This window comes from Nipponia nippon, unplaced genomic scaffold, assembly GCF_047370975.1.
Source record: "Nipponia nippon isolate SJK-2023a ecotype South Korea unplaced genomic scaffold, ASM4737097v1 scaffold_2, whole genome shotgun sequence".
Classification (NCBI taxonomy): domain Eukaryota; kingdom Metazoa; phylum Chordata; class Aves; order Pelecaniformes; family Threskiornithidae; genus Nipponia; species Nipponia nippon.
The window spans coordinates 19,700,434-19,727,804 of NW_028262336.1; positions in this window are offsets into that span (position 1 = coordinate 19,700,434).

Here is a 27,371-nt window from a genome sequence, read left to right on the forward strand (position 1 = left end):
TTGGGGTTAGCTTTGGTTTGAGGGTTTCTAGGGTACAGATAAGAAGGGAGGCTTAAAATGTTTGGTGGTTTTGTTAAATGCCACTTAAATTCCTGCCTTTGCAATTCCACTAATCATTTTAAATCTTTGACTGTGGCATGTTTTTGTCAGACAAAAGCAAACCCTGTCTGGCAAGCAAAAAAAGCATGTCTTTAGACTAGCATGAGAAAGCCAATTATGTAAACACATCATGTCCAAAAACTGAAATGTATTTTTCTATCTAGGATTGTTTATCTGAAGGAACTGGTGTTGATCACTTTATGAAATGGAGCAGAAGGGCTGTGTGACATAAAGAACAGTTTTTTGTGCAGAAAACTATTTTCCCAAGGCAAAAAACATTCCAAGATTTCAATATGGGATGTTTCCATGAAAAATATTGGATTATGATAAGTGAGCATTTTCATAGAAAGATACTTGTCAAAAACCCTACCAGAACAGTTCTATAAAAATAAGAACACTGAGGAAAATCAATGCTTGCATTATGTGCAAAGCATGGACACTAAGAGCTCTAATATTGTTAGTGTAAGCAGCTGCATGGAGGGGGCTTGCATTAAATTCGTTGCATAAGGGAATCCTTGTACTGTTCTTCTGAAAATAAACTTTTTTTTAATGAGCATGTAAAGTGATAGGGCTAGAGAGTTAGCTTTCTATAGGCCTTCTTTGGCTTCTAAAATTCAAATCAGCTGTGCAACTTCTGCCTGTTGTGGGGAGGGTTGGCAGGCAGTGATTTGGCCAGGCTGCTGGCCTCAGCATCTTCTTTCCCAGATGGGTCAAGCTGTCCCGGTGGTGGTCCTTGCACAAATGCTGGTGATGCCATGTGATGAATTGGACTGGAAAACTGATTTGGTGGGAATATAACTCTCTTTAATGGCATAAGGCTGCCAAAATATGTAACCTTAGCTGGAAAATGGGCTCTTTACAATTGGTGTCTCAGTCTTCCTGCAACTTGTTGGGGGGTGACTATGCTGCATCCAATATGTATTTTTTTCTAGTTGTGCTGTGTAACAGCCTGCTATTACACAGAACTCTTCCTTCTGGTTTTCAATAACCTCCTGAATCTACCAGCCCCCGTTCCTCAAACAAGTGTAATACAGTACATCATATACATGGATTAACACAGTGGCCACATGTCCTTCATGGAAATGACCTGTTTGTGTTTTGGTTTGTTTTTTAAAATCCCCAAAGAATCATTCAGTAATGTGATTAAGTATTTTAAAACAAGCTGAATATGGTTTGCCTCACTGGGGATAGCTGGTAGGAAGTGATAATGAAAAAATCAGATATATTTAATGCAATTTTAGCTTTTTCCTTCTTTTTTCTTTTTTTTTTAATCTTTCCTGTGGATGTAGTAAGCACAAGGTATCACTGATGGTTAATGCATCCCTAGAAATGCTATCACCAAACACAGATACACAGACATTAAAGGGAACATAAAACTATATTGATATATAGCTAGAAATAAACTAGGGACAGCTATTCTCATATTGACACAAAAAAAGGAGAAAAAAATCTAATTATCCAGTTCTCTGTTGGATTTACGTACTGATGGAGTGGAAGGAGGAGAGTCCTAATCTTCCATCACTGCACAAACAGGGTTACTCTTTTTCAGAAATCTTCATGTTAGTTCTGGTACAAAACATGAAAGGAACAAATATCCCGGAGTTTTATGCTTCTGCTGCTGCTATAGAAGCTCTTTTCAGGAAATTCTTGCCTTGCAGTGCATACTTATTATAGTGGTTGATTGTAATAGTCCCATTTAAACTTGAGTGGTGATACACACAGTGTTATGTAAAACACTGTGCAAGGTTGTTTAGACATGAAAGCTAATTGCTGATGTTTCATTGGCAGTAACTCATAGGTAGACATTCCTATGACTAATTAAATACACTGACCTTTAGTATTAACAGCCTTGATGGGTTTCAAGCCATGATATGCTTTGATGCTAGGCATAGCTTTCAACCTGTCTTGTCTGCTTTTGCTTTTTCCTGAACAGGGCTTGTGAATCTTCTATTTATTTTGGACAAGGTAGGCAGGTGCCTGGTGTGCTTGCACTCCATGCGGAGTCCTGCCACCTCACAGGACTGTGCCATGCTTAGTCCTGCATGCCTCTAGCTATTTTCTGTCTTGCATCAAACCATACGGACCTTCTGAGCAGCCCTTGTGTCCTTATCCCTTCCAATGTCTCTGGCTCCCACCACCCAACAATGTGAATATATTGTTGCAGGTATTTGCAAGGGGTTTGGCCCATCAAAAGATCTATTAAGGCCAAATCTTTTGGGTGCTTGGAGAAAGAGGGGACTGCAGCACAAATAAATGTGTTGGCCTGTGTCTTACTTTATCCTTAAAGGTCACAAGGGGCCCAGCTTCTAACTCCTAGCTTCCCCAGGTTTTAGAGATTTTGTCACCCTGGTTTGGCGGCTCCTTTTCAGGGCTGTCCCTGACTTGAAAGGATTGGTAGTAACGTTTCAGCCATTGCTCTCACAGCAATTACTGTAACACTGCAGATGTAAGCTGCAGTCAGAGATGTGCAAGTGAACCATCTTCAGCTTCTTAAATTTATTCCTCCATATCATCTGCTGAGCAATGCTTGCATGTTGCTGGTAAGGAATTTTCCCCATGAGGAAAAATTGTAAGTCTGAGTATGTCCTTGCATATATTTCAAAGTCTCTTTCCTTTGTGCCACATACATCTCTACTCTGAAAAGTTGATAGGTGGCAGATGACTTGCCCAAGGTCTGAGAGAATCCGTTCCCAGCTCACGGGGTACAGTGCACTGGGGGAAGCAAAACAAAGTATAAAGGTATGAAGGGCTTGTGAAGACACATCACCTGCTGAGGTTGCTTTGATGCCCAGTGGAAGAGTCAGACTTGATGTGAATCCCGCCACAACCTGCTGGATTGGTACAATCAAATCCACCCTCTTCCTATCTCTTCCAAGGGGTTCGGTCATATCCATACCAGTATGCAGGTACTGCATTTGCTCAAGTGATTGCAAGTACAATGTCAAGAAATCAGGTGACAGAATGGCCAAAGCAAGCAAGGACATGAAACCTTGAACACACAAACACAGAGCATTTACTGTTTCTTAACTCTCTTCCAGTTCTTACTGGAAACAATCAGGTGCTCATCCTGTTTTTCATGGTGACTGCTGCTGGCAGAAGACACAAGCAGCCAGCAGCAGGTATCTATGTGATAATGCTGCTTATGGAGAAGCCAGGTTTGCTTGGAGATGGACTGCAAATGATAAAGGAATCCATGTGGAGCAAGGAGGGAGTAAGTATCCAGATGTATCTGGTAGGTATCTTCGGTGAAGCGGTTTCTCTTGCGTTTAAATCTTCTGTTGATGTATCCCTTGGCCACAGAAACTTGAGTAATTGGGCTTTATTTTTTAAGCACACATTCCGCAGTATTTTGCACCCACTTCTATTTCTTTTCTGCATCTCTAAGTCATATCAGTAGCAACATCAACCTACTGCTGCACAATATTTCTGCAAACGATGCTGCTTAATTAACCAAGTGATGTGTAATAATACTACATGACATTTTTCTAGAAGCATTACCTAAAAGGCCTGAACCTTTTAGAAGTTGATAACAAAAGAGTGGTAGTAGAGTTCAGAAAGATAAACGTGCTGCAAATGGTTTGGTATCTCTGCAAGTCTGCGTCTACAACAATGATTCGGATCAGAGAAGTAATACACAGTTTTGAAGCGAGTTACCTGATAGTCTCCACTTTCCGTGTGCTAACTCGGTTCCCAGAGCAGTTTTGGGACAAAGTGGATTCCTTAGAGGTGGAACTAAACAACAGTCTCTTCTCCAAAAGCACCCTGAGTGTCACTTGGTGTGTAGTAGTTTTAGACCCCAGTATTTCCATGCATGGCCTCCACCTACTGCAAGGACTTCCCACGAGCATCTAATAAATCTTCCTATCAGGAAGCTTCAAATTGTCTGTGGAGGGAAGACTTTTCAGCATAGAAGACTGCATCTAATCCATAGTATACTGCCCAAAAGGTATGTATAGCAGTGTGAGGAGCTCAGCAGCAGCCATGTTGATCTGTTCCTAAAATATTTGCTATCATAGATGTAGTGTGATAGGCCCGTACTATTATTTATAAATTTGTAAGACTTCACTATTGTCAGTCCATATTCCTTGGCTTAAGTCTTGTTCTTTATGTAACACTGCAAATCAAATTAAAGATACAGAAATGTTTCTGAAAATATTTACACAGAGCTGATGATGTGAATCTACAATTATTTTTACAGTTATCTTAATGTAGCCGTTATGGCATCATAGCAGCCTTCAGTCATTGTTCTTCTGCCTGTTAAGGCAAATAATGTGCTTGTCTAATGTAACAGAAACTGCAGTCAGTAGAAAAATCTTTATCTAATTTGCTAAACCTTATTTTGCACTTTTTCATCTGAAATGCAGATTTAGAAATTGAAGTAGTATACGTAACATTTCAGTGCACAACATCATTACCAACAGGATATTTGGATAGCAGTTGTAGTTTGATTTGGGAGGGTTTTTTTAGCTGAGACTAATTTGTCTTCATATGCCAGAAGATTTTTAAAAGTTAACAAGTTTTATGGTTTGAGGGTTTTCTGCTGCTGTTTTTTTTTGTTTGTTTGTTTAATTTAGCAGCACATAGTGAAACAGTTAACTCATCCCACCCCCTCAAGACTCCGTTTCATTTCCAGTCTGCTGCACCTGAGGGTTGCCATTCCCATTTGGACAGCCATAAGCTCAAAACCAGGAATTAGTTCTTAGTCCACATTGAGATTGGTGCTTCCTTGTGCCACAAACATTATGTTCGCATAAGGGATCGTGGACAATAATTTGTGTCCTCGACAAAAGCACAGGAGAAGTAAAAGTGATGTTGTCCCAGTTTACAGATAGAGATCTGGCACACAGAGGATGTATTTCAGGAGGTATGTTACAGTACTTTGCTGATACAAGGATTCACTGCTTCCAGATCTTGCAATGCTTTTCTCTTACTAAGTTCCTCATTATTTCATTGCAGTCAGGAAAGGCCCACCTGTGAGTTAGATGGGATGAGTACTGCCCTTGATGCCCTTCACATATTTTATTTTGCTTATTTTCTGCTGCATTTTATCGTTGTGCTCTAATGTTGCATGCTCTAGCAAATTATGTCCATAAAAGATTATGCTGTGGTATTCACCATGTCAGCCCTCTTTGCAGCAGCTCCCCAGTTGGAGCTTCAGTGCCAGTCGGTTCTTGCCCGGCTAGCCGTGCACAGCCACTCATAGGTCCAGAGGTGGGCAAAAGTGTATTACTGGAGTAGGTAAATGAGGCCTCCAGGTGCTCCCCATACCCGGTCACTGGAAGGACGCATTGCCCAGGCATCAGGTGGCTGCAGGGTGAGGATTATCCCAGAAGTCACATGGGAAGAACTGTTGTGGAGTCAAGGGAAAAACTGGTGCAGGGGCAACAAGTTGGTCTGCCACATGGCCAGCACCTGTGATCTTCGGTAACTCCAGGGAAACTGTGATGTATACCAGTAAATATAAAGCTATTCCTATTCAAAGGATGTGTTTGCTGTATATACTGGGATATATAGCTAGTGTGCTCTCTGGCACTGCATATGAGACCTTGCCTGATTTCCCTAAGATTAATGTTTTTTTTTCTATATAAACACACTAAATGTGCCTACTGTAGATATCCATGCGCTTTATTGAAACCAAATATACCTTTATGTCCAAACATTAGTCAACATAAGCAAAAATTAATTTCATTTAAACTAAATCATCAAGGTTATCCAAGCATCTTGGTTAATCCAAAGCCTATGTAAATGGTTGTAGCCCTGTGCCAGGCACTAAAATCAGGATTATGGAAGGACCTGCAGGAGGCAAAGTTAGTATTATTTTTCACTGGAAAACCTCACACAGAGGTCAGTACTGGGATGGTTACAGGGGTCCCGTGAATCTGATGCTCATAGAGGCACACTGGCTGAATAACAGCAGTTCAGTAAGTCATGCTTATTGATATTGTAAGGAATCTCAGACACAAACTTCTCCAGCGCAGTGTCAGGTTCTGGCCCTGCTAAGTATAGATTACAACATAGTAGTTAGGAAATACTGACTTTAAATATATTTGTTGCTTATAGAGTAATCCCTGTTTATGTATTCAGTTGATACCACAGAAAGCAAAAATTATTTATAAATACAGTTTAACTTCCATTAAAGCTTAAAAAAATTTATCTTGAAAAATTTTTAAGAGGGTTAAGCAAAAGTATTAAAGCTGTCATTCTCATTCCAGTCCTCCAGGAAAAGTCATCCTTCAGTTTTCATAAAAATCCAGCAATAACTAAAATGGATTTCTCTAAGTAGAGCTCAGTGTCTCCTCTCTGGGTGAATAATTGAATTTATTGAGTTATTTAGCACACCGATAACGTACAAATATTTAAGGATCATATTATAGTTTTTCTCTTTTGTTACCAAAGTAAAACACAATGTTTTGTAATACTTGAAACACTTAATTTGACCTAAAATTCCAAGATTAATTTAGAAACAGCTGAAGAAGAGAACAGAACAGAACTGATGGATTAGTTTTGCCAAGGGTCCAATCATGGTTTTTAGAGGTCTCAGTGTTAATGTGGTATGGACCTAGGTGTAAAATGACTGTCCTCTTACAGAGCAGTGGTGAGGTTGGTGTGAAATACCCAAATGCTTGTTGGTTCAGAAAACCACTGTGATTCTCTGCCCTAGTAATTAGTACACCCATGTGGGAGGTGAGATATCTGGGGTATGATTTCTAGTCCCCCCAAAATTGTTGGTCACATGTGCCAACAAAGCAGCCTTTAATGCAACAAGGCAGCCCATGCGCCTAAGGTTTCTCTCTTTCTGTGGGTCAGGATAGCTGTCGGAGAGGTGAGCAGCCAAGGTTGTGCCTCAGGTGCTGAGTGAGATGGAAGCTGGACTCCTTGCCCTCCAATGGCCTCAGCCACCCGTTTGGCTTCCAGGTGACACAGCTTAACTCGTATATGTAGCTAGTTTACATCTGTGGCTTAGCAATGCCATGACCCAAAGTGCAAGTGATACTAAAGCATCGATTTTGTTCTGTGATCTACAATACCTGGCCCTACTGTGTCTGCATCCCCTGTCCTCCCCTTTTTAGGGCTGTTCTGTAGCCCACCTGCACATCCATGCAGTCTCAAAGGGGCACATGGTGGTGCTGCTTGCAGTCCTGTCCGTGGTATTAGTTTGGCTGAACAGTCAAATTGCGTCATCATCCTGGCCAAGGTTTTTTCTTCCCCGCCCTCAGCAGGGTCTTCTCCACAAAAAGCGTGTGTGTATGTTTCTAAGTGTATGTGTGGCATATGTATGTGCATGCAAATATATATCTTTAATTCTTCTATTTGAAAGCAAGAAGATTGCATCGATATTTATTAGATTCCATCCTTTTTAGGGTCAGGAACAGCTTATTTTTGTGTGCCTGAACAGACCTAACACAAAAGTTCTGGTTTACTTAGGAAATTCCTAGACATTTCTGCAAAATAAATCAATAATACAAACTTTCTTAACATGCAATCAATCAGGCTATTTACAAAGTTTTTTCTTCAGGAACAGGATGAAAAGGCTGATCTTTCTGTTGGGGAATTCTACTAATGAGCTTTTTTTATAGGCTTGACACTAATTAAGGAAAATAGGCAAATACCACATGGCTGTGGTATTTCTTGGTATGTTTCTTTCACATTAAGTATATTTATTTAAATAAAAAGTGAAACTGTTGTCCTGACAACTTGCTAAAGCAGCCATTGACTCTGTGTAATCCTGAATGCTCTAGCTTGAGTAGTTTCAAAGCCATTCGTTTGTTCAGTACTTTCTTTTGAATCTTTCATTGAACTAGCTTTCCTTAAGCGAGTGAATGTAGTCCATCAGGAAAGTTCTGGGATCACAAATTCTAGGTCAGTGGGAATTACTATATTTCTTCCTTAAGGCTGTGGTTTTGTCTTTGTAATAGAAAGATGTCATTACCATAACTAATACCTTAGGATCAGAATTACACGAAGTAGAAGGTAGGATTCAAGACTGTCTACTAAATTTGAAGAGGTGTTTTAATATTGTAAACTAGCACTAAAATTCTGCCTATTGTAAGCTAGCACTAAAATTCTCTTCAAACTTGCCTATCTCTTCAAACTGCATATAGATTATGAAACAATTTAGGTTCCTACAGATCCTGATATATATATCAGTCAAATAATGATCATCTAATAAGAGCTGATAATGATTGGCAAACTATTACATCTTTTTTATTACTTTGCCTTCACCATTCTTATTACTTTAGCTGTATCACCAATCTGCTGTGTTGTGATTTACCTCGTTATTTTATTGCAAGGTGTCCCAACAAGCTCTGTCCACAGAAGTCACTGAAAGTGGTGTGCCTGTTATCTCGTCATGTTTGATAACCACTACAGCTAACTTCCCCCAGTCCGCCTGTGTAGTGCTGTGTTTTGGCTGTGGGATCTTCGCGCGCTCAGGTACTTGCTTTCAGGAATGGCAGTGCCTTGGACGTTCCTTTTAGCACAATGCAGCCTTCGCCTAAGGAACTTTTTCTTGCTTTCTCATCTTCAGGAGAGGAAAGGGGAGAGAGATGCACAGGATCGTGCTGAAGTGAATAAGCAAAATGAAGAAGTCTACGTGCGGTATAGGCCACTGCAAAATGATTCATCCATTACACACTGCGTGTCAATGAGGTGCTGCCGTGCCCCATGACTTCAGTTTGGCCAGTCTAAAAGCAATTTTAAGCATTTGCTTAACTGAGGGATGCCAGTGAGATAAAAGCCTTAAAGTTGAGTGTATGTTGTATACTTTTCATTTTGTTTTCCTTTTTAATCAGGACTGGAGAGCCCAGTATCATATAGAACTGAAGTACAGATATTCAAGAAATCATTCTGCTTGACTTACATTAAATCATACTGGAAGTCCTACATCTTGTCTTTTGAAGGAAAACTAGAATTGCTCTGTAGGGAACCCCCCAAAATCTCACTTAAGGTCAATGAAAGCAGTCACAGTACTGTCAGTCATTGCTGAATCCAACTGATGCTATTTATTTTCTGGCTCCATTTTGCTTACAGTTTGTCAATTATAACTAAGTTTTTCCCCTTAATTATTGTCAAGTGCAAACCCTTTTATGCTCTCCTGATTTATATATATTTTTAAATTACATTTTGAAAGACTGTGGTACTTATGATGAGAGTTAAACACATTTCAAATCTTAATAAGCCTATTTTTATACTGTGCTGCTTGAACTACAGTCATGCTAAGGAGTGGGGAGGAATAAAATTAATGGGTTTCTCTTGAAGTAGAAAAAAATTACTCATTTTCGATAAAAGATATTTTGATAATTTACTCTTGACTTCACTACTTGATTTATCTCATCTTCCCACATTAATTTGTTTTCAATTTTTTTCCCTTGCCTTCTGAGGTTTTCTAGCTTCAGTAACAACTCTGAGATGGTTGGATTGATGGATTACAAAATTTAACATTTTTTAACTAAAGGAAAAAAGAGCTTAAACACTTGAGCTAACAAGCAATATAACCTTCACATAATAAACTAGAAATTCAGCTTTCCAGTGCCTTACTCTAAGATCCTGGAAACTGATTATTTAGTTCACCTACTCCATGTCCCTGCTAGGCCAGTATAGTTCCATAATGTAAAACTTTTCTTTTAGTGATTTACAGAGTCTTTAGAATGGGATAAGTATTGGTACTTCCATTGTTTCTCTTGAGGCACGATTTCCAGGCTGATATGTATTGTTGACAATAAGGTTTTTGGCTATATGAGCCTCTGTTTCCCTCCCTTCCCCCCCCCCCCCGCCTTGTTTTTTCTCTGTTTTTTCCTCCATTTTTTTAGTTCTTTCCTCAAATGTTACCAGTACATCTCCCTAAATCTTCAATAAAAGATCAGTCTGCGTGCAAACCTATCACTGTTATTACATGATAACAAAGCATTCTCAGTGCACATACTCTTATTTGCAGCCTGTTGGTGTGCTCTCAGAAAAAGCTATGCTGGTCAGAATTAGCAAGCCTTTTGGGCAGACATACAGTTACGTTATTTAATATAGTCAAGATTTTACTTTCACTATTACAATGGTTTTAAGAACCTAACATGCTACTTACTGTAAACAGAGAGATTAGACTAATTAAAAGAGCAAAGGAAAAAAAAATGAAATAGAGTCAGTGGAAACATTAAAACTTCCCTGGTACTGAGCCCCTGAACTACATCTAGGCCTATGTTTTGATAAGCAAGTGCTTCAATGCAGACCATGATACCTTCACCATGAGCTTATGCATGGAACACGGGTGAACATTCAAAGTACTCCAGCATGATGAACGTTGATGGAAAATGGTAGAAGCTGAAAACAAACTGGTTTAACCCAGACAGGAAGAATTTTGATGAAACTGTGGACTGCGCTTAAGACTGTGAGTGAAGCATGAGAGGGGGATACTTTCTGAATTTGTTGACCAAAGGTGACAAGTCAGAAATGGAACCTACCTGAATTAAATGATAAAAAACTTCTATCATATTACTTTTCAACATTAAAACAAAAAAAAATGAGGGTGGGGAGGAGAGTTAAATAGACTTCAGCATTTGAGTTGGAGTTTTTACTGAAAGAGGAAAGATCATAACTCCATACCATGGAGAACTCCCTGCTACTTTCCCTGCTGCCTGTCCCGTTCGTTCTCCCATTGTTTTCATCCATCCTATTCCCTTCTTGTGCATGCATGTTTCTCTGTTTACACCTGTGCCTGAGCCAAACTTACTTGATTGCACACCAAAACAAAAGGGGGCGGTGCCCAAACAGCACTAATAGGTGTCAGGATACCCACTGAGGCACCAAACCTGCCAAGACGGACCAGGTGACAGTCTAGACCAGACAGCTGCAAGAAGCAGTTTTAGCTGAGACACACAGCGTGTGCTTTCATGGATGATGGATCACATTTTATCCTGAGATATATAAAATAAGCATTTTCCCCTTTACTAATCTGTTGTGTTTGTCTGTGTTGGCAGCAAAGTAGCACAAATCAATTGAGAATTCAATAAGAACACTGTTTCTTTCTTCTTTACTAAGAAAGATTACTTGATGTTCAAGAATACTGAATATCCACTCTCTAGCAACATAAATCTGATAGCTTTTATTAAATTTATCCTGTGCAAGTGTTGAATATCAAGTCAAATTGTCATGCTATAATTTTGTTTTTTCCTCTTGTGTATTTTAATTCTTTTTCTCTGTTGTATTCTAATTAATAAGTTGTCAAACTTTTGTTAAGAACTGCCTGTTCTGTTTGCTAGGAAATAATGTATTACCTAGTCTTTTGTTCTTGAACTTCACATGGCTGTTAAAATGTTGTAAGCTAGCATTAAGAGAATTGTATGCGTACTCAGAAAAACGTAAATGTGTCCAAGCTGTAACCTTTAAAAGATCCTTATTTTCAGCAACTTTTAAGTGCTTGGGCAACAGCACTTTTCAGGTCACTTACATGGCATATCCATCTTTAACATTTTCTTGGTTTAATAGCATAGATGTCAAATTTGGGTTTGAACAATTAATATTTAATATAAAGCCCAGCTTAATTTAAGTTCTTCTTTTCCATAATCTGATGCCTTAACTCTTTCATGTTTAAACATAAATATTTTAAAGCTTTGCTACTCAAAAACAGACCAGATTTTTATTTAGTAATGATCTCTGTATTTGTATAACTTTTATTTTTATTTAAGGCATTCTGAGAAAGTAAAACTTTGTCTCCTTCCTAGGTGCTTGAAGCCTTCAAATGTTGACTATTCCATTAACACACACGTACTCTCTTTTCCACACCTTGTTTTTTAGTCAATTCTTGGTCAAATAGCACATTTTCAGTGACTTTTGTCCTTCCTTGTTAATTAGTTCCTCAGCGATCACCGATGATGTTCCAATTTTCTGAGATATTTAGTTGGTTGGAGTTATGTGTGGCATTTAAACACCTGTCCTAGATCCTAGGCTTTTCTGGTATAGCCTGTGATTAAAGTAATGAAAAATGCGAAGAAGGAAAAAAGCAGCTTGTTCTATATTGTAGCTTTTTTAGTTGCAGCTCTTGCCTTTTAAGTCATTTTGCCATTTCCACGACCCAGGTGAAGAGATGAGCTTTGCAGCTTACTCAGGTCAGTGGCCTGAGGCTGCTCCAGGGAACAAGGGGAATGAGCCCAGCACTGTGGCTGCCCATGTGGCAAACCCTGCTCACAGCTGTCCCCACGTTCAGAAGGTTCCTGTGCCTTTGACCACAGCGGGAGTTGAGGGATTTTTTTAGATCAAAACAAATAGCGTAGGTAGGGTAACTTTCCCTGTAAGCCTCCAGGCAGCCAATGCATCTCCTGGAAGACTGGTGTCCTTTTCACAGGAAAAAGAAAAAAAAAAAAATCCCCCAGTGAGTGTCCTTTTTGCATTATTTTCATCACTCAATTCAATTTATTGTGTTGCAGGTTTTTTTGTGTTGAAATCAGCTTAACCTTAGATTGAAGTACTAATTATGTATAACACCACCAGAAACGGTCCTCGCCACATCATCAGCCTGCATCTTCCGTCTTGCCGAAACCATTGCTACATCGTTGAATTTTTGCTACCAATTTCATGCTCTGGTATATCTATGCCTGACAATGAGTGCTTGAAGTTGTCTGTAACAGTGTAGTAGGGAGGACTGCCAGATAAAGTTTGAATCCATTTGGGTGTTATTTTTCAGTGGGTTTTGCTAAATAATAAGATTTTAAAGACCTGTTCAGAAGAAATGTAGGCATAGGCAAATATCAGCTCCCCTGGCTCAGGTGTTCATTTTTGTCTGCTCAGCTAGGGTCTTTTGACAGCTCTCTAGACACTGCCTGTGTATTGTCAGCAGGAGTACTGAAGGGACTGGTTAGATCACTAAAACTATGTTAACTCAATCTATATTTGACTGGAATTTTTGCAGACCTTTAAATTCTTTACAACGTTATGCCATCTATTATGTCTGCTTGCTTACTGAAATCTATTCTAATTAATGAAACGGATGGTAAACTTCTCGGGAATAGGTTTTAGCTTGCTTGCTTTATTTACTGTACATCTCCATAGGCTAGTGATGGAGAGAAGCAGATCTATTGCCTATTAAACTGATAGGGAAGGAATCAACACTTTGTTAAGCCTCAGACAATATTGGTAGATAAGTAAGTTGGAGCAGGTTGTCACTTTAAGGGAAGAGGGGAGGTATCACGAAGATGTATGTGTTTTTGAATAGCTTGACTCTTGCTTCTTCAGTGGCTTCATTTTCCAGGTGATGCTGTCTGCTTCAGAGAAAGACTACCCAATTCCAACATATAAGCACAACTGAATAATCAAAAAGTCATATTTATCTGCCATTGTTTTGCTTTTGTAAAGGTTATTGTATATCCAGGCTTAATAAAGAAGTGTAGTGCAATTCAAGTAAATTTTTCTTTTCTCACAAATCTAGACAATCAAAGCAATTTCTGAAGATTTTCCAGTTGTACAGTATGTTAGTGAGGGCTGTATTTGAGCTTAATGTCAGAAGTCTAGTTGAAGGAAAACAGTGAAATAATAAATAGCAAAAGAAAAGACTCAAATATCAGATGAAAAGGGTGTGTCAAAAGGGTATGAATTGCCTAGATTCAGATCTTACAGTTTTGAAAAGCATATTGAATTTTACAAATGTTTCTCTCATACATTTTTAATGAGCACAAGTAATCAGAATGATTTTCAATCACGGTGGAAGGGTATGGCAACACCATGCTTTACTTCAGTAGGTATACTGGCTTTAAAAAAAAAAAAAAAAAAAAAAAAAAAAAAAAAACAACAAGTCGGGTGCCAGAAATGCTCTATAAGTTTATAAAAGAAATGAGTATGGGCTGTAAAGAGGCAGACTGGATCTTGCCCAGTGAAAACTATAGGCTGAAAATGTAATCTTCCTACCCCCAGTTCAGCTTTGCCATTCTTTTAGAAAGCCCAGAGAAAAAGACATCTATTTTCAGAATGAAAAATATTTGCATTGTAAAGATTGCAGCAATTTTGTTAAAGCATTAGAATAATAACTCTCTCTTTCTCTCTTTTTTTAATCTTCTTATTCTCTTTTTATACTACTCATTTTATAGTTTCATGCAGTTTTAACTCTGGGAGAGTTATTTCAAAAGCTATGTCTTAAGGTTTGGATTTCTTTTTTTTTTTTTCTGTATGTTTGCAGGGTTGCTTCTTTACTTTCTAAGAGGTGGTAGTGGTTTAGGGTTTCTTTTCACTTAATTACTAGTGGGGAAAGTGGCATCTGAAAAGTCAGAACACTATTTGTTTCCTATGTGATCATTTGTTCCTGCTGTTTATGCTTCACCTGGATGCCTAATCCTTTTAGCAGTGTAGAAGATTATGAAGCTACAGACAAGAGATTATGGCTCCAGGTGAGGGATAAGCAGCTGATCAAATGAATGAAGGAGAAAAAGAGATTGTTTCAATGCAAATATCCCCTACTAGTTGGGGTTAGGGAGAAGAACTGAGAAGAAATATGATTAGGATTCCCTCTGTCTCTCTCAATAGGATTTTTTTTTTTTTCCCCAAGGAGAACTCTTTAAAGTTTTCATAAGGCATTAAAGCCACTTTTAAAATACAATTCAGGAGACTGGTATACCTGTACAGTTAGTACCACACTCTTGTGCCAGCCCTGTGGACGTTTTTCCTCTCATTTGTTTCATATATATAGATATATGTATGTATGTTTGTTTTAATCTTCCTTCGTATCAGAATTTCACAGGGTCAAGAGCTAAGGACCAGGAGGGAGGATCTGTCAAGGGTGTATGGTCAATATTTTCCGTGGCTTGGCTTGCAGAAATAGACATCACAAATTCATTTTGCAGTTAGCATTGCATATATTTCTGAGTGATATTTACCCCGGTAAACACTGAGGTAACAACGCAGCAAAAATCTTCCTCGCTGCAGTGTCACCCTTCTCAGACATGAAAATATTGGAGCCCACAGTAGCAGCCAGTGCAGTCAAGTCCTTAGGATGTTTAACGCTTTATACTTAGTGTATTCTGTGCTCTGACTTGTCCACAAAAAAACCTTCATGTCTTGTATAAAATAAAGAGCCAAGATACTAATTAGCTAAATAATACCAGAGCTACTCCTTTTCCCCGCATCCTATCTACTGAGAGCATCACATCAGAACAGAGGCAGTTTTCTGCTGGTCTTTCCTGGGACCTCTGGGTGCTACTGCAATTCAAATATTTGCATTTTTTCTCAAGCATCGAGTCATCTGTCTTCCCTTCCCATTCTCTTTGTAGAAAGTTGTGACCACAACTGGAAATTACTGGATTTTACTAAAGTTAATCTAATTTGCAAATAGAAGCAAACTAGGAAATGCATGCTTAATTTTATCTTAGCATGAGTTGGTGTTTGGTCTTCTACAAAGCAGTCACCCGATATTTTATTCCTATATGGCAGTTTTTGTTTTTCCACTCCTCAGAAAAATGTAACAGAAATGGAAAAGTACTTGCCTCCACATTGATGCAAATGCCAGACAGAGGCTGACATGGCTTGACCAGTCTCCTACTGTTTAACTGGTACAGCTGAGAAGAAAATCCAGTTATGTTCTGACCACATGCCCTAAACCCTGGCCCATGCTGCTTTCACTGGTACCAGAAGACCATATCTCTGTGCTTTTCATTTTTCTTGAAAAGAAATAAAACCACCAACAAACCATGGCTTAAAGGTGGGGTAAGTAAATAGAGAAAGGAATGATTTATTGTGTGAGCTATGCTGTAGACTCAGTAAACCTCACAAATTGTTTCCCAATGTGTATGTGCAAGACTCAGTTAACTGCAGGTAGTTAAAAGCTCTTTCACAAAAGTGACAAAAAAACTTCTCTACCTGTGGAGACATTGCTTCTGAAAAGGAATTATCTGTTCCCGAATGTGCTTGGGATTAAAACAGAAACTTGCTAAGCATTTTTGTAATGTGTTTTAAGAAGGGTACTCTGTTGATTTACTTGTGACAGGCATGCTATTTTACAATCCTGTTCTTTTCAAGCTAACAATAAAATTCTGTCATGTTCCACAGAAAAAAAAAGATAACAAAGAAATGCAAAAGATTGTTTGCCTTTATGATTTAAAGTTTTGCCATCTAGCTGAGCACTGTTTGTAAAAGTGTAAAAATGTGAACTCCGCATACGCTATACACTGCACGATACCAGAGAAAATAATAATTTGCAATATAATTATATAATTAGGTGGCCCGTACATGCTAATATATTTGTCCTTGAAAAAAATGTGGATGCTACACTTGAGTCAGTATTTCAACCTGAGAGTTGCTCTATTAATAATCAAATTCATTAACAAAGGTATCTGCAGTATATATCTACTTAACTGACTGTTGCACAATACCAGTCTTTTCCAGCTTTTGAAGTCAGCTAGTATTTATAGCAAATAAGTGCTGCTAGGAACTTTTAAGTTGTAATTAATAATTATTATGTCTCATCATTTAAAGGGCTCGTCCCATCAATATGTTGCTTCAGTTTATTGCTTGGGAGTCTTGCAATAATTAAAAGTAAAATGGTGGAAAGTAAATTAAATTCTACATCACAGAGATATTAGTGGGGAACAGATATGTCTTGTATGCTTAACAACAAAGAACTCAAGTGTTTCTTTAATAATAAGAGCTATGCTTCTATTGAGATATGTAAAAGACTTAAAATACAGAGTTCTAAATCAAAATTGCATCCATCAAATCTAATTATGAAAGTTTGCAGGTTACAATAATAACTTGTAGGTTTCAGATAGCACTAATCACATAAGCAGCAGCTCTTAAGATGCTTTACAAGTGGGAAGGCAAAGGAGCCAAGCAAAAAAGTGACTTTTACAAGGTTACGGCTGATGGCAATGCTGCAAATAGATGACCAAAATCAAGCCCTTTTTTGACCAAAAAGGCAGCTGTGCTTTGATCTCTCTCATCTACTGATGCTGACTTCTGGTACCTTGCTGTCCCTCCCATGTTAAGCACATGTGAACCCAACTGTTTCTCATCACTTTAACTGGCATGGTAGCACAGCTGGTCCCAACCTCTGCTAGTTCAAAATAGTCCAAGATTTGGGAAGAACACCTATACTGAGATAACTTCTGTATGATCAATGAAGCTGCACTAATTTTTCCAGCAGCTGAGAGGCCCCAAAGTTGTGCATTAGATGAGAGACATTTTTCCTGCTGTTAGGTAGAAGCCCAGGCTGGGGGCTCTGCTGATGGTCTTCCTCCATGCCCAGGTGCTCCTGACCCCTCCAATAAACAGCAGCTGCAAAGCTTCATTCTGTTCATCTGCACCTCAGGCTGGAGAGAGGCAGTCTTTTTTTATAAGAAAATGTCTCTCCAGTTAGATTAATCTAAGTTATGTTTCTGCAGTTACTGTTGGGAGAAAACCATCATGCTTCAGAAGGTGGAAAACAGGTCACTGTGTCTGTGTGGTAGTTTCTTCTGGTAAGAGGGTATTTCCTCAGTGATATTGAACAGCTCATCTGATAATTTCATGTTTCACTTTTGTCCTTCTAAGCCCTAGTTATGTGAGTACTGATATCCTAGTTGCTAATTTTTCTTCACAAGCTTCCTAATGGCAATTTCATTTGCTCTACCACTTAACCTATCAATCCCCCAGGCAGAGACAAGAAAAGAGCCAATAGCAAATCTCTTTGAGTTTTCAAGGTTCACCTTACACTGATCTTTTGGAGGCTAGAGTACCTGCTCATCAAAGGTAGTTTGAGCTACCAACAGAGCCATTTTTTCCCCCTCAATATTTTGTGCTTTAACATGTTTAAATGTTTTTCAATATTTAATTTCTCTAACCTCAGGGAAGTACTAGTGAGGTTACAGAGACCTTTGGCATGCAGCCTGAGAACCCAATATCCAGTCAATTCACTGGTTTTTCTATTATTTTGCCCACTTCAGAGCGTGACGTATGGAGTCTGCCATCTTCTGGCAAACGATTCTAGAAACACTTATTGATAAACCCTCTACTTATTTCTTTTCACTCTGTCCCCTGGGTTTCTACATAAGCATGGGTAGCTTGCATAAGATGGCTGAGAAAGTTACTGCCCTCAGCTGCAGAGGGTAAATAACTTCAGCGTATAGCAGCAACTACTTCCGTTCACACTGCCGTTCTGCATTGTAAATTATGGTGGTTCAAGGTCTACTTGGTGATCGGCGAAAACATCTTTACTGCGATGACAGGGCAAAAATTTGACTTTGTGAACTGTCCAAAACTAAAGCATCCTCCTTATAATTAAACCCGCTTGTGTTACTTTTCTATTATATTCTTTACTGAATGAATCTACGTTACTTTTCTCTCCTTAGTGCCACGTTCGTTACAGAATTACTGTGGTTATTTGAGGAGCAACATTTGAGATTATTATGACTTCTTCTGGAATGGTGGAGCACAGGCAGAATATAGCATGAGTTTTCTGTCCAACAATATTTAATATCAGGAGGAAGCAGGCATTAATGTTACTTGCTGTTGCTGGCTGTCATGCTGTATACGTCTGGCACCTTAGAACAATTGCTTTGGATTAGAGATGGCACTGAGCATGCAAAGGAAAAATGGTACTTCATCATATAGTAAGAGAGCACCTCACAACAGCCCTTTGAACCAGTTCATTTGTTCTAGTCACTGGCTGTGAGTAGTATGGCTTTATCTGGTACATGCAGGAATTAAAAAGAAAAAGAAAAAAAGAGGAAAAAAAAGCCTGTTTATGCTCAAGGTTGTGCAGGTTTGGTCTGTGGGCCAGTTTTTCAATGTCCAAATTATATTATGAACATTTGTTTATCCATGCAGTTATTTTATTCACCTGTGCGCTCACTGCAGTAACCAGAAATCACTGTCACTCTCCGTATAAGCTGTATAACTGCACAATTGTTTTATTCTTCTGCATCGTGCTTTATTTTTGTTTTGTTTCTCCAAGTGGCCTACTGTACACTGAGTAGCTTAAGCTTCCATTATTTGTAAATAGCAGGAGTTATTTATATAAATGAATAAAACTTATATAAATGAAATAATTGTATTTGCCTTATTGGCAGCGTAGTGGGTAGAAAATCTAATGGCCTAGTTGCTGGAGCATTTTGGCATTCACTTTTAGCATCATGGGGCCTGTATCATCCATTAGCTTTTACTAGTTAGTACTATCAGTATTTATTCTGGATCTTAAATATCTCAGTTTTACTTAGGGAATATAAGATAAAGCCAACAGGAGCATTTGAATGTTCTGATTATTTTTTTTTTCTTTAGAAGAAGAAGAAACAAACTGATAGCTGAATTTTGTAGCTTGCAACTTGTAGTTAATATCAAAATCCCCTCAGCTGGGTCTTTGAGCTGATGGTAAAAAAAGTTGTGATAGATTGTTAAAGGGTAAGTAGGATGATTTGTTCCTACAGAAGAGGCAAAATTTACCTGTTTATTGTGCATCTAATTTTCCTTCTTCGATAAATAGCAGAGGTCGCCACCTCTGCTAATTTCTGTTTTCCCCCTATGTGTATATGAACATTTCTACAGTAGACAGGAAGCTTTCGTCCCCTTAAGAAATGACATATGGAAATTTAGACTTGTATTTCTGTTCTGTATTACCAAAACAACTCAGGTTTAAGAGTTTTCTTTTGTGCACTTTACCTTTTATCTGTGAACAACTAATAATGAAAGAGAACACTTTACATGAACCATGGATGTCATTCATTTTGCAGAAAAAATTTCCCACATTTTTAATTCCTCTTCTGTTTGTGTTGAATTTTCCTGAAGGTATCTGCATGAATCTGTAACCTCTTCCTTATGATCCTGTTTGCTACAGGTGTGTTCAGTCATCCAGTCCTTCCCCACTATGCTTACAAGAGGTAACAGGCACTAAGTGGATATTCCCCAGACTCTTAGGGGGAAAAAAAAAAAAAAAAGAAAGAAATTATGGAAAATGTACTTCTTCAGGAATTTTTTCCATTATGCATAGATATATTTTTAAAAGCTTTCTTAATGACATCTTTACTTTTGAAATATTTGTATTGCTGATGTGTAATGCGATGATTGCTGACTGTATTTAGGGCTGTGTTTCATTAACCAGTCTCATCTCAATTGTCCACAGCTTCCTGAGCCAGATCCCTTTTGGTTTGTTGTGTTCCATGGCTAGCTTCAGATCAGAAATGATATTTCTGAGAGTAAAGAAAATTTAGTCAACTTTGGATTTCTTGATGTTTTGAATCAGGAGAGCTGTCAACATGCCATTTAATGGATGATGTAGTATTTGATTTTTAGATCTTAAGAAAAAGCAAGACAGATGTGAATCCAGTAAATTTTGTACGTTTAAGTTCTGAACATGTCTGATTTTTGCTTGTTTTCTTTGTTAATTAATGTAAATCTGCTGCCATTTTTCATATTATGAAACAGATCTGCAAATGGGCAAGAGAGGTATTTCTTTTACCAGATTTTCAGACCTCTAGTCTCATCCAGACCTCTACCTTCAACTGAGATCAATCGTACTCTGAATAAACCTGCACTTCTGTGCTGACTATAATGAAAGCTAGTTGACTAGCTGCTAGAAGCTTCCCCCATGTCCGACAGAGCCATTGCCAGTCGGCTCCAAGACAGACCCGCTGCTGGCCAAGGCCGAGCCCATCAGTGACAGTGGTAGTGCCTCTGGGGTAACATATTTAAGAAGGGGGGGAAAAACTGTGCAGCTGCAGCCAGAGAGAGGAGTGAGAATTTGTGAGAGGAACAACTCTGCAGACACCAAGGTCAGTGAAGAAGGAGGGACAGGAGGTGCCCCAGGTGCCAGGGTAGAAATTCCCCTGCAGCCCCTGGTGAAGCCCATGGTGAGGCAGGCTGTCCCCCTGCAGCCCATGGAGGTTAATGCTGGAGCAGATATCCACCTGCAGCCCCTGGAGGACCCCACACTGGAGCAGGCGGAGGCCCGAGGGAGGTTGTGACCCCGTGGGAAGCCCACGCTGGAGCAGACTCTTGGCAGGACGTGTGGACCCATGGAGAGAGGAGCCCATGCTGGAGCAGGTTTGCTGGCAGGACTTGTGGCCCCATGGGGGGCCCACGCTGGAGCAGTCCATTCCTGAAGGACTGCATCCTGTGGAAAGGACCCACACTGGAGCAGTTCATGAAGAACTGCAGCCCATGGGAAGGACCCATGTTGGAGAAGTTTGTGGAGGACTGTCTCCTGTGGGAGGGACCCCATGCTGGAGCAGGGGAAGAGTGTGAGGAGTCGTCCTCCTGAGGAGGAAGGCATGGCAGAGACAAGGTGTGATGAACGGACCGCAACCCCCACTCCCAATCCCACTGTGCTGCTGGCAGGGAGGAGGTAGAGAATTCGGGAGTAAAGTTAAGCCTGGACAGAAGGGAGGGGTGGGGAGCAGGTGTTCTAAGATTTGGTTTTATTTCTCACTATCCTACTCTGGTTTGACTGGTAGTAAATTAAACCAATTTCCCCAAGTTGAGTCTGTTTTGCCTGTGACGGTAATTGGTGAGTGATCTCTCCCTGCCCTTATCTTGACCCATGAGCCTTTTGTTATATTTTCTCTCCTCTGTCCAGCTGAGGAGGGGGAGTGATAGAGTGGCTTTGGTGGCCACCTGGTGTCCTGCCAGGGTCAACCCACCACACTAGCTCTCACATATCCATCTACATTATAGATTTCTGTAGGCAGTCAGATGACTCTTAATCTGACTTCAGAGAAGTGAAGTGCTGAAACGTCCTTTGCCTCACTTTATCAGTGTGCATAAAAGAAATCTTTTAATTTTAATTCACATTTAGAAAACACTTCAGGGAATGCTAATATTGTATATATACATGCATGTGTGTGTGTATATTTATACATGTATACACATATATAATAGAAGTGTGGGTCCATATGGTTTTTAAGCAAAAATTTGATCTAGGAATAAATTTTTTTGTTACTTTAAAAATGACTGTGCATTTGTTTCACAGTAACCATATTTAGAGTCAACAATGCACATTCTAATGTTTTAGTTGGCCTCGGCCTCCAATATATTGATCGACAGTTGCGCCTTATGAGTCCAGATTGGTTCAGAAGTTTGACTAAGTGAAATGGGTCTCAATTTTCAGAAATCAGCCATGAAAGAATCAGAAAATGAAATAAGCGTACCTGATTTTACCTTTGATTAGATATTTTGCTGTTGTGTAGGCAGACGGAAGAAGCTCCTCGTAACCTAGAAGTAGCCGAGAGAATCAAGTACTTTCAATAGTATTAAGTCCCTTGGTACTAATCCTTTAAGCACCCTACAGCAGATTCAGAAGTTGATCTAACCTTTGCTGTCAGTACCTATGAGCCAACCTTGCACTCTGGAAATGAATGAGCTAAGCAGGAACAGTGTTGCAAACTTATGATTTATTTTAAATTCTTGCAGTATGTGGTGTCTTATTCCAGTTTCACAGTTGTATGCTAGTATTGGAGAATCTGTTTTTAGGTTTGTTTGGGTTTTTTTTAAGTCTGTAGTCTTTGCTTTTAAAGGGGAAAAACTTTAAAATATGAATTTTTTTTTTTCACTGTTTCCAAATTATTTTTAAGGTAATTATTTCAAACCAAGCTCTCAAATTTTTGGATGACTTGGACTTATCAGTACTAGAGGAAATCTGTACCTCTTATTATCCTCCCCAAAATGTAAAGATCCCTTGCTTCGTGGTCCAATCGGGTTTGTATCCGATCTAAACTTAGAGGATCTAAAATTAAAGGACAGAAAGACTGAAATGCAGCAATGAGAGTTTTGGCAATTGTCCTCGACCTTTACTGCACAGTCAAAACAAATGCTCTTTAACCTTATTGTGATAGAAGAGGTTGCTGCTATTTTGTATACACACATATATGTGCGTGTTACAGGTTATCAGGAGTTATGTAGCTCCTCCAGCTCTGATACTTTGAGACATAAGCTATAAAACACAGAAGCATGTAAAATGGGGCACAAGTACAAGAGTGCAGTACTGAAAGGCCTGTGAATCCATACCTATGTTTTTTAGTGGACTATTCAAGGTAGCTAGAGGGTCTTTTTATGAGTATGGCCAAGATTGCTGCCTTTATGAAACAGTGTTTAGTTGTCTAGTCTTGATTTAACTTCCATTGCAGGATAAATGTGGCTGGAGGAAGAGGAGGAGGAAGTACTGAGAGGGTTCCCCAGACCTGGTACATACCCCTTGCATTACAATGTGTAGGTCAAAGTTTTAATTGATCCTTTGCCCGAGGAATGCGGACCCTTGCCTGTACTTTCCCATGAAAGTATCCTAATTGTAAAACTGGAGGCTAGATTGGCCAGTCTTTAAAAAGAGTGAAGGATTGTCTCTGCAGTCCCGTGATAAGGGCATTCCCCAGGCAAAGGGAGGACTGAAGATTGATCCGTCCTTCCCGAATGAAGTGCAAAGCCCAGTGCAATCCTAATTACTGCACTGCTATGACACATTTATCATTACTCTTCCCTATCCACTGTCTCCGCTTAGTGTTTCACAAGACAAGAAGCAAGCTGAGAATACCAGCCCTGTCACTGCAACTCTGATCTAGAGAGGAACAAAGGCATGGTGATGCTTATTTATTTTGTCCATGAATGAAATGCACTGCTCCTAGGTTGTTATAAAAAGAAAAGAAAAATAGTGGCACAAGTTCCACTTCTAGTCCTAGCTGTTTTTAAGAGGAAAAGTGTAAGTTGCCTACGTGTGCTCAAAAGGTTCCCAAGTCCTGCAGGACTGTGGATCCTGACTTCATAAAAACAACTAATACAGATCATAGAGATGCCTGAGAAAGATGAGATTTTAGGCACTCTCACATTTCCTTCCAGCTAGTTTAGATGACCTTTGAATCATATGGAAACTGAGTGCTTAAAATAAGGTTTCTGTAAATTCTATGGAGGCATGTGGGTGTCGAAAAGCCAATCATTACCATGTTTTAGCCCTGTCCAGATTTGGACTGCAGTGACAATGCTGGCATTCTCAGCTTGCTTTTTGTCTTGTGAATTATTTTAGTAGAGCCAGTGGATAAGAATGAGTAATTACGGAGGTGTCATAGCAGCACCATAATTAGGATTGCATTGAGCTTTGCAGTTAAATTTTATGCCTAATGCTCCCCTGCTGTCCCCCATCAGTGCACCACATTTGAAGTACAGCTACAATTAAACCATCATAAAACAGAGTACACAACTAGACAAAATGATTAAAAGGAACCTGAATCCATGTGGTGTTAAAGAGGAATGACTTTCTTATGACATTGGTTGTTCTTGCTATAGGTTGTAGATTTCCCAGCACTTCAATTTGGTAATTTCCCCCTCTTCCCCTCTATTAATATTATAGTATGTGTCACCTTGGGCTCTATTGTTTGTCCAATTGCAACATAGCCTCATCCAATATGACACAAAAGAACTATAAATAATCTTGGCTCTGTTTATGCTTGAATAGTTCAACGTGCCTGAGATGCCTAGGCACAGTTTGTGAACAAAGCTATATAATAATCTATGGGATATAAAGCCAGTTCTCTTTTTGAAATATACATTGGGTTTTGTTTTCTTTAGCTTGGATATTCACATCAATGCTGTTTTCCAGGAAGCAGGCAGAACATGAATGAAAAAGTCTCGCTGTGCTGTTGAAGCCCAGAACACCTGCAAAAATCTGCTGGAGTCTGCAATAACCCCAGGGTATTTTTGGCTTGTTCTTCTTTTATATAGCATTTGTTCATTTCTCTTTTCCTATGTTATTCTGAATAAGGCATGCAGTAGCATCCACCTGCTAGAATACAGGCAGAGGGCATATATGGCTTAACTGGGGGGTTAAAAAGCTAAGCAGAACACTTATGTACTTACTGAATCAAACATAACTAACCAGTGATTCAGTCTTTTGGGGTAGGTTTTCAAATCTATTCATCTCAAATCTGTATTCCTAAACAAAGCGCGTAGAGTTGCAGACTTGCCCCAGAGCAATTATTATTAGGCAGCTTTGTGGGGGTCAGGATCTATAATCCAGTTAAATATTTGGGAGCTGCCTGGGAGGGAGGTGGAAAAGCTTTCTCTGTTGTCTTTTTCCAAGCATTTAGGACTTTGGTGGAAGTGAAGAGCTTGGCAGGTGAGAGCAAGGAGTACAAGAGGTGACTGAGGAGTCACCTTAAGTCAAGTGGAGGTGAGAAAGCAGTGTGTGTATGTAGAGAAGGCAAGTTGTGTAGTGATGATCTGGAAGCAGTCAGCACATGATTGCGTGCAGCCCTCAGTCCACCTGCGCTGATGAATGAGGGCTTGGAAGCAGTGCAAGCATGAGAGACCCAGCCCAGACCTTGCACTGGTCAGTAGGAAATCTGAGTGGGTGTAAGATTACTCCATGTCCTAGAGAGCTTGTACTAGCATTGATTTTCTGTGACTCAGGAAGCCCCAGATAGACATAATCCTGGATAAAAGAGAGATGAACCATGCAGTAATCACATTGTTTGGGTCCAGTTTTCGTGTGCTGAATTGGCACAGAAAAGTCTCGGTTCATATGTGTGTATATATATAGTTGGAGATTATCACCTTGTTTGATGGCAATGACAGCAGGCATGTCTTTGACTTGCCCTTTTCTAGACAGATTGCCTTACTGCTAGGATCTAATTCTGCAAAGTGTATAACATGGAAAGACAGGTTATAGCCAAATGCAAGTTATTGGGCTCCATGTAACAGTGACAGAGCGCCTGTGTTATACAGGAATTTGTATTTGCTGATCTAACAATACTGACATTTGGAGGTCTACTACAAATTAATGCAGCATTCTGATGTAATGCTAAGCAGGGAACCTAGCAGCAGGTTTCCATTTTGTTTATTAGATGTTCTGCTTGTAAAACCATTCAGAGATCCCTACCAGATAAACTATTCAAACTTAGTGAAGTTCTTATTCATAAAGACCTTACTGACTTCAGGAGGAAGATAGGTTACTATAATTTTTGCAGATGTGTGTCCTGTTCCAGAAAATATTTTATTGCTTGAAAATACTGTTGTTTTTATTTTCCCTAGAGCCTGCAATGCTGTTCAGGCAGAGAAATATATTTTATTCTAGGAAATTTTGTAATAAATGAAATGTTATTTATTCTTTTTTCACTACAATTTGCACTACAAAAGCATGAATATCTTTTAATAACTCATTAAACTGACAGTCATTACAGTAATTAATTCAAAAATATTGGTGAAAACACTGTAAACTGCACTGAGGCCAAAATGCGTGTAATCATAAAAGTTTACTAAAGTATGCCATCTAGAGGTCTTTGACAGAGCAGAAATAACACTTCAAATTCTTCAGAGAAACATCACAATAGTATCTCTGTAAGTATTTTGTCTTAACTGTATGTAATCTTAGTTAAAACTCAACTTTCTGCATGAAACTATGGGCATGTGTGCATGGTTTTACTGGTGACAGGGAATAAGCTGACGTTAGTTTCATCATTTTCCTGACCCCCCCAAAAAAAATTAAAATGGGCTTGCAGTTTACAGATTAGAATTTTTATCTTGCGTGTATATAGCAAGACTTTCAGTTTTTGTTCATTTCATCTTTTTGATGTAGAACATGAAAAAGACTTTTCAAATGGTGCTGCATAATAAATAGTTGCATCATCTTTACAGTAAAGAAAAATAAATGAATCAAAGCCATAGGCAAATGTCCTCTTCTGAATATAGACAATAGAAACTATCTAAAACATGAGGAATTGAGTGCACAGCAGTGAGTTTTGTTCCTAGGGCCTGCCTGTATCTTAACAGGTAGCAAAACAAAGCTTTATAATTTTGAAAGCAAAGAAACTTCTGCTTGAAAAGAAAGAAAGACGGAGTAGCAGTAATAGTGTTCATTCTGTAGAAAGGAATTCTGTAAGAATCCTACAAGATAATAAAAACATCATCTTACCTCCACTTTTTTTTTTTTTTTCCTTCACCAAAAAGATCTATAATCCTTAGTTTGCTCTTTCATCAATTAAATGTGGGGTTCTTGTAAGGACTGCAATGGGCATTTCATTTATGTGGCAGGGCTGTAGTTTTATCACTTTAAAACTTGGGAGAATGTGCTTTAGAATGCATTTTTGCGTGATTGAATACAGCAGGAGTGCCAAGTAAACATTAAATTTTGAATTTGAATTGAGTAATGCTTGTGATCCAGGGCTTTTTTAGTACAAAGATGATCCTGAACCTTTGGGTAAGATGAGGGAAAATAATATTATAGTATGCATCCTACTCTGTCATCCATAAATATCTGCTGGGATACCTTTTAGATTGCAGTTTTCTCATCTTAATTTCCTAGGCAAAACCTGACTTTATACCCTATAGCTCCTGTTTGTGCATTTCTGAGGGCAAGA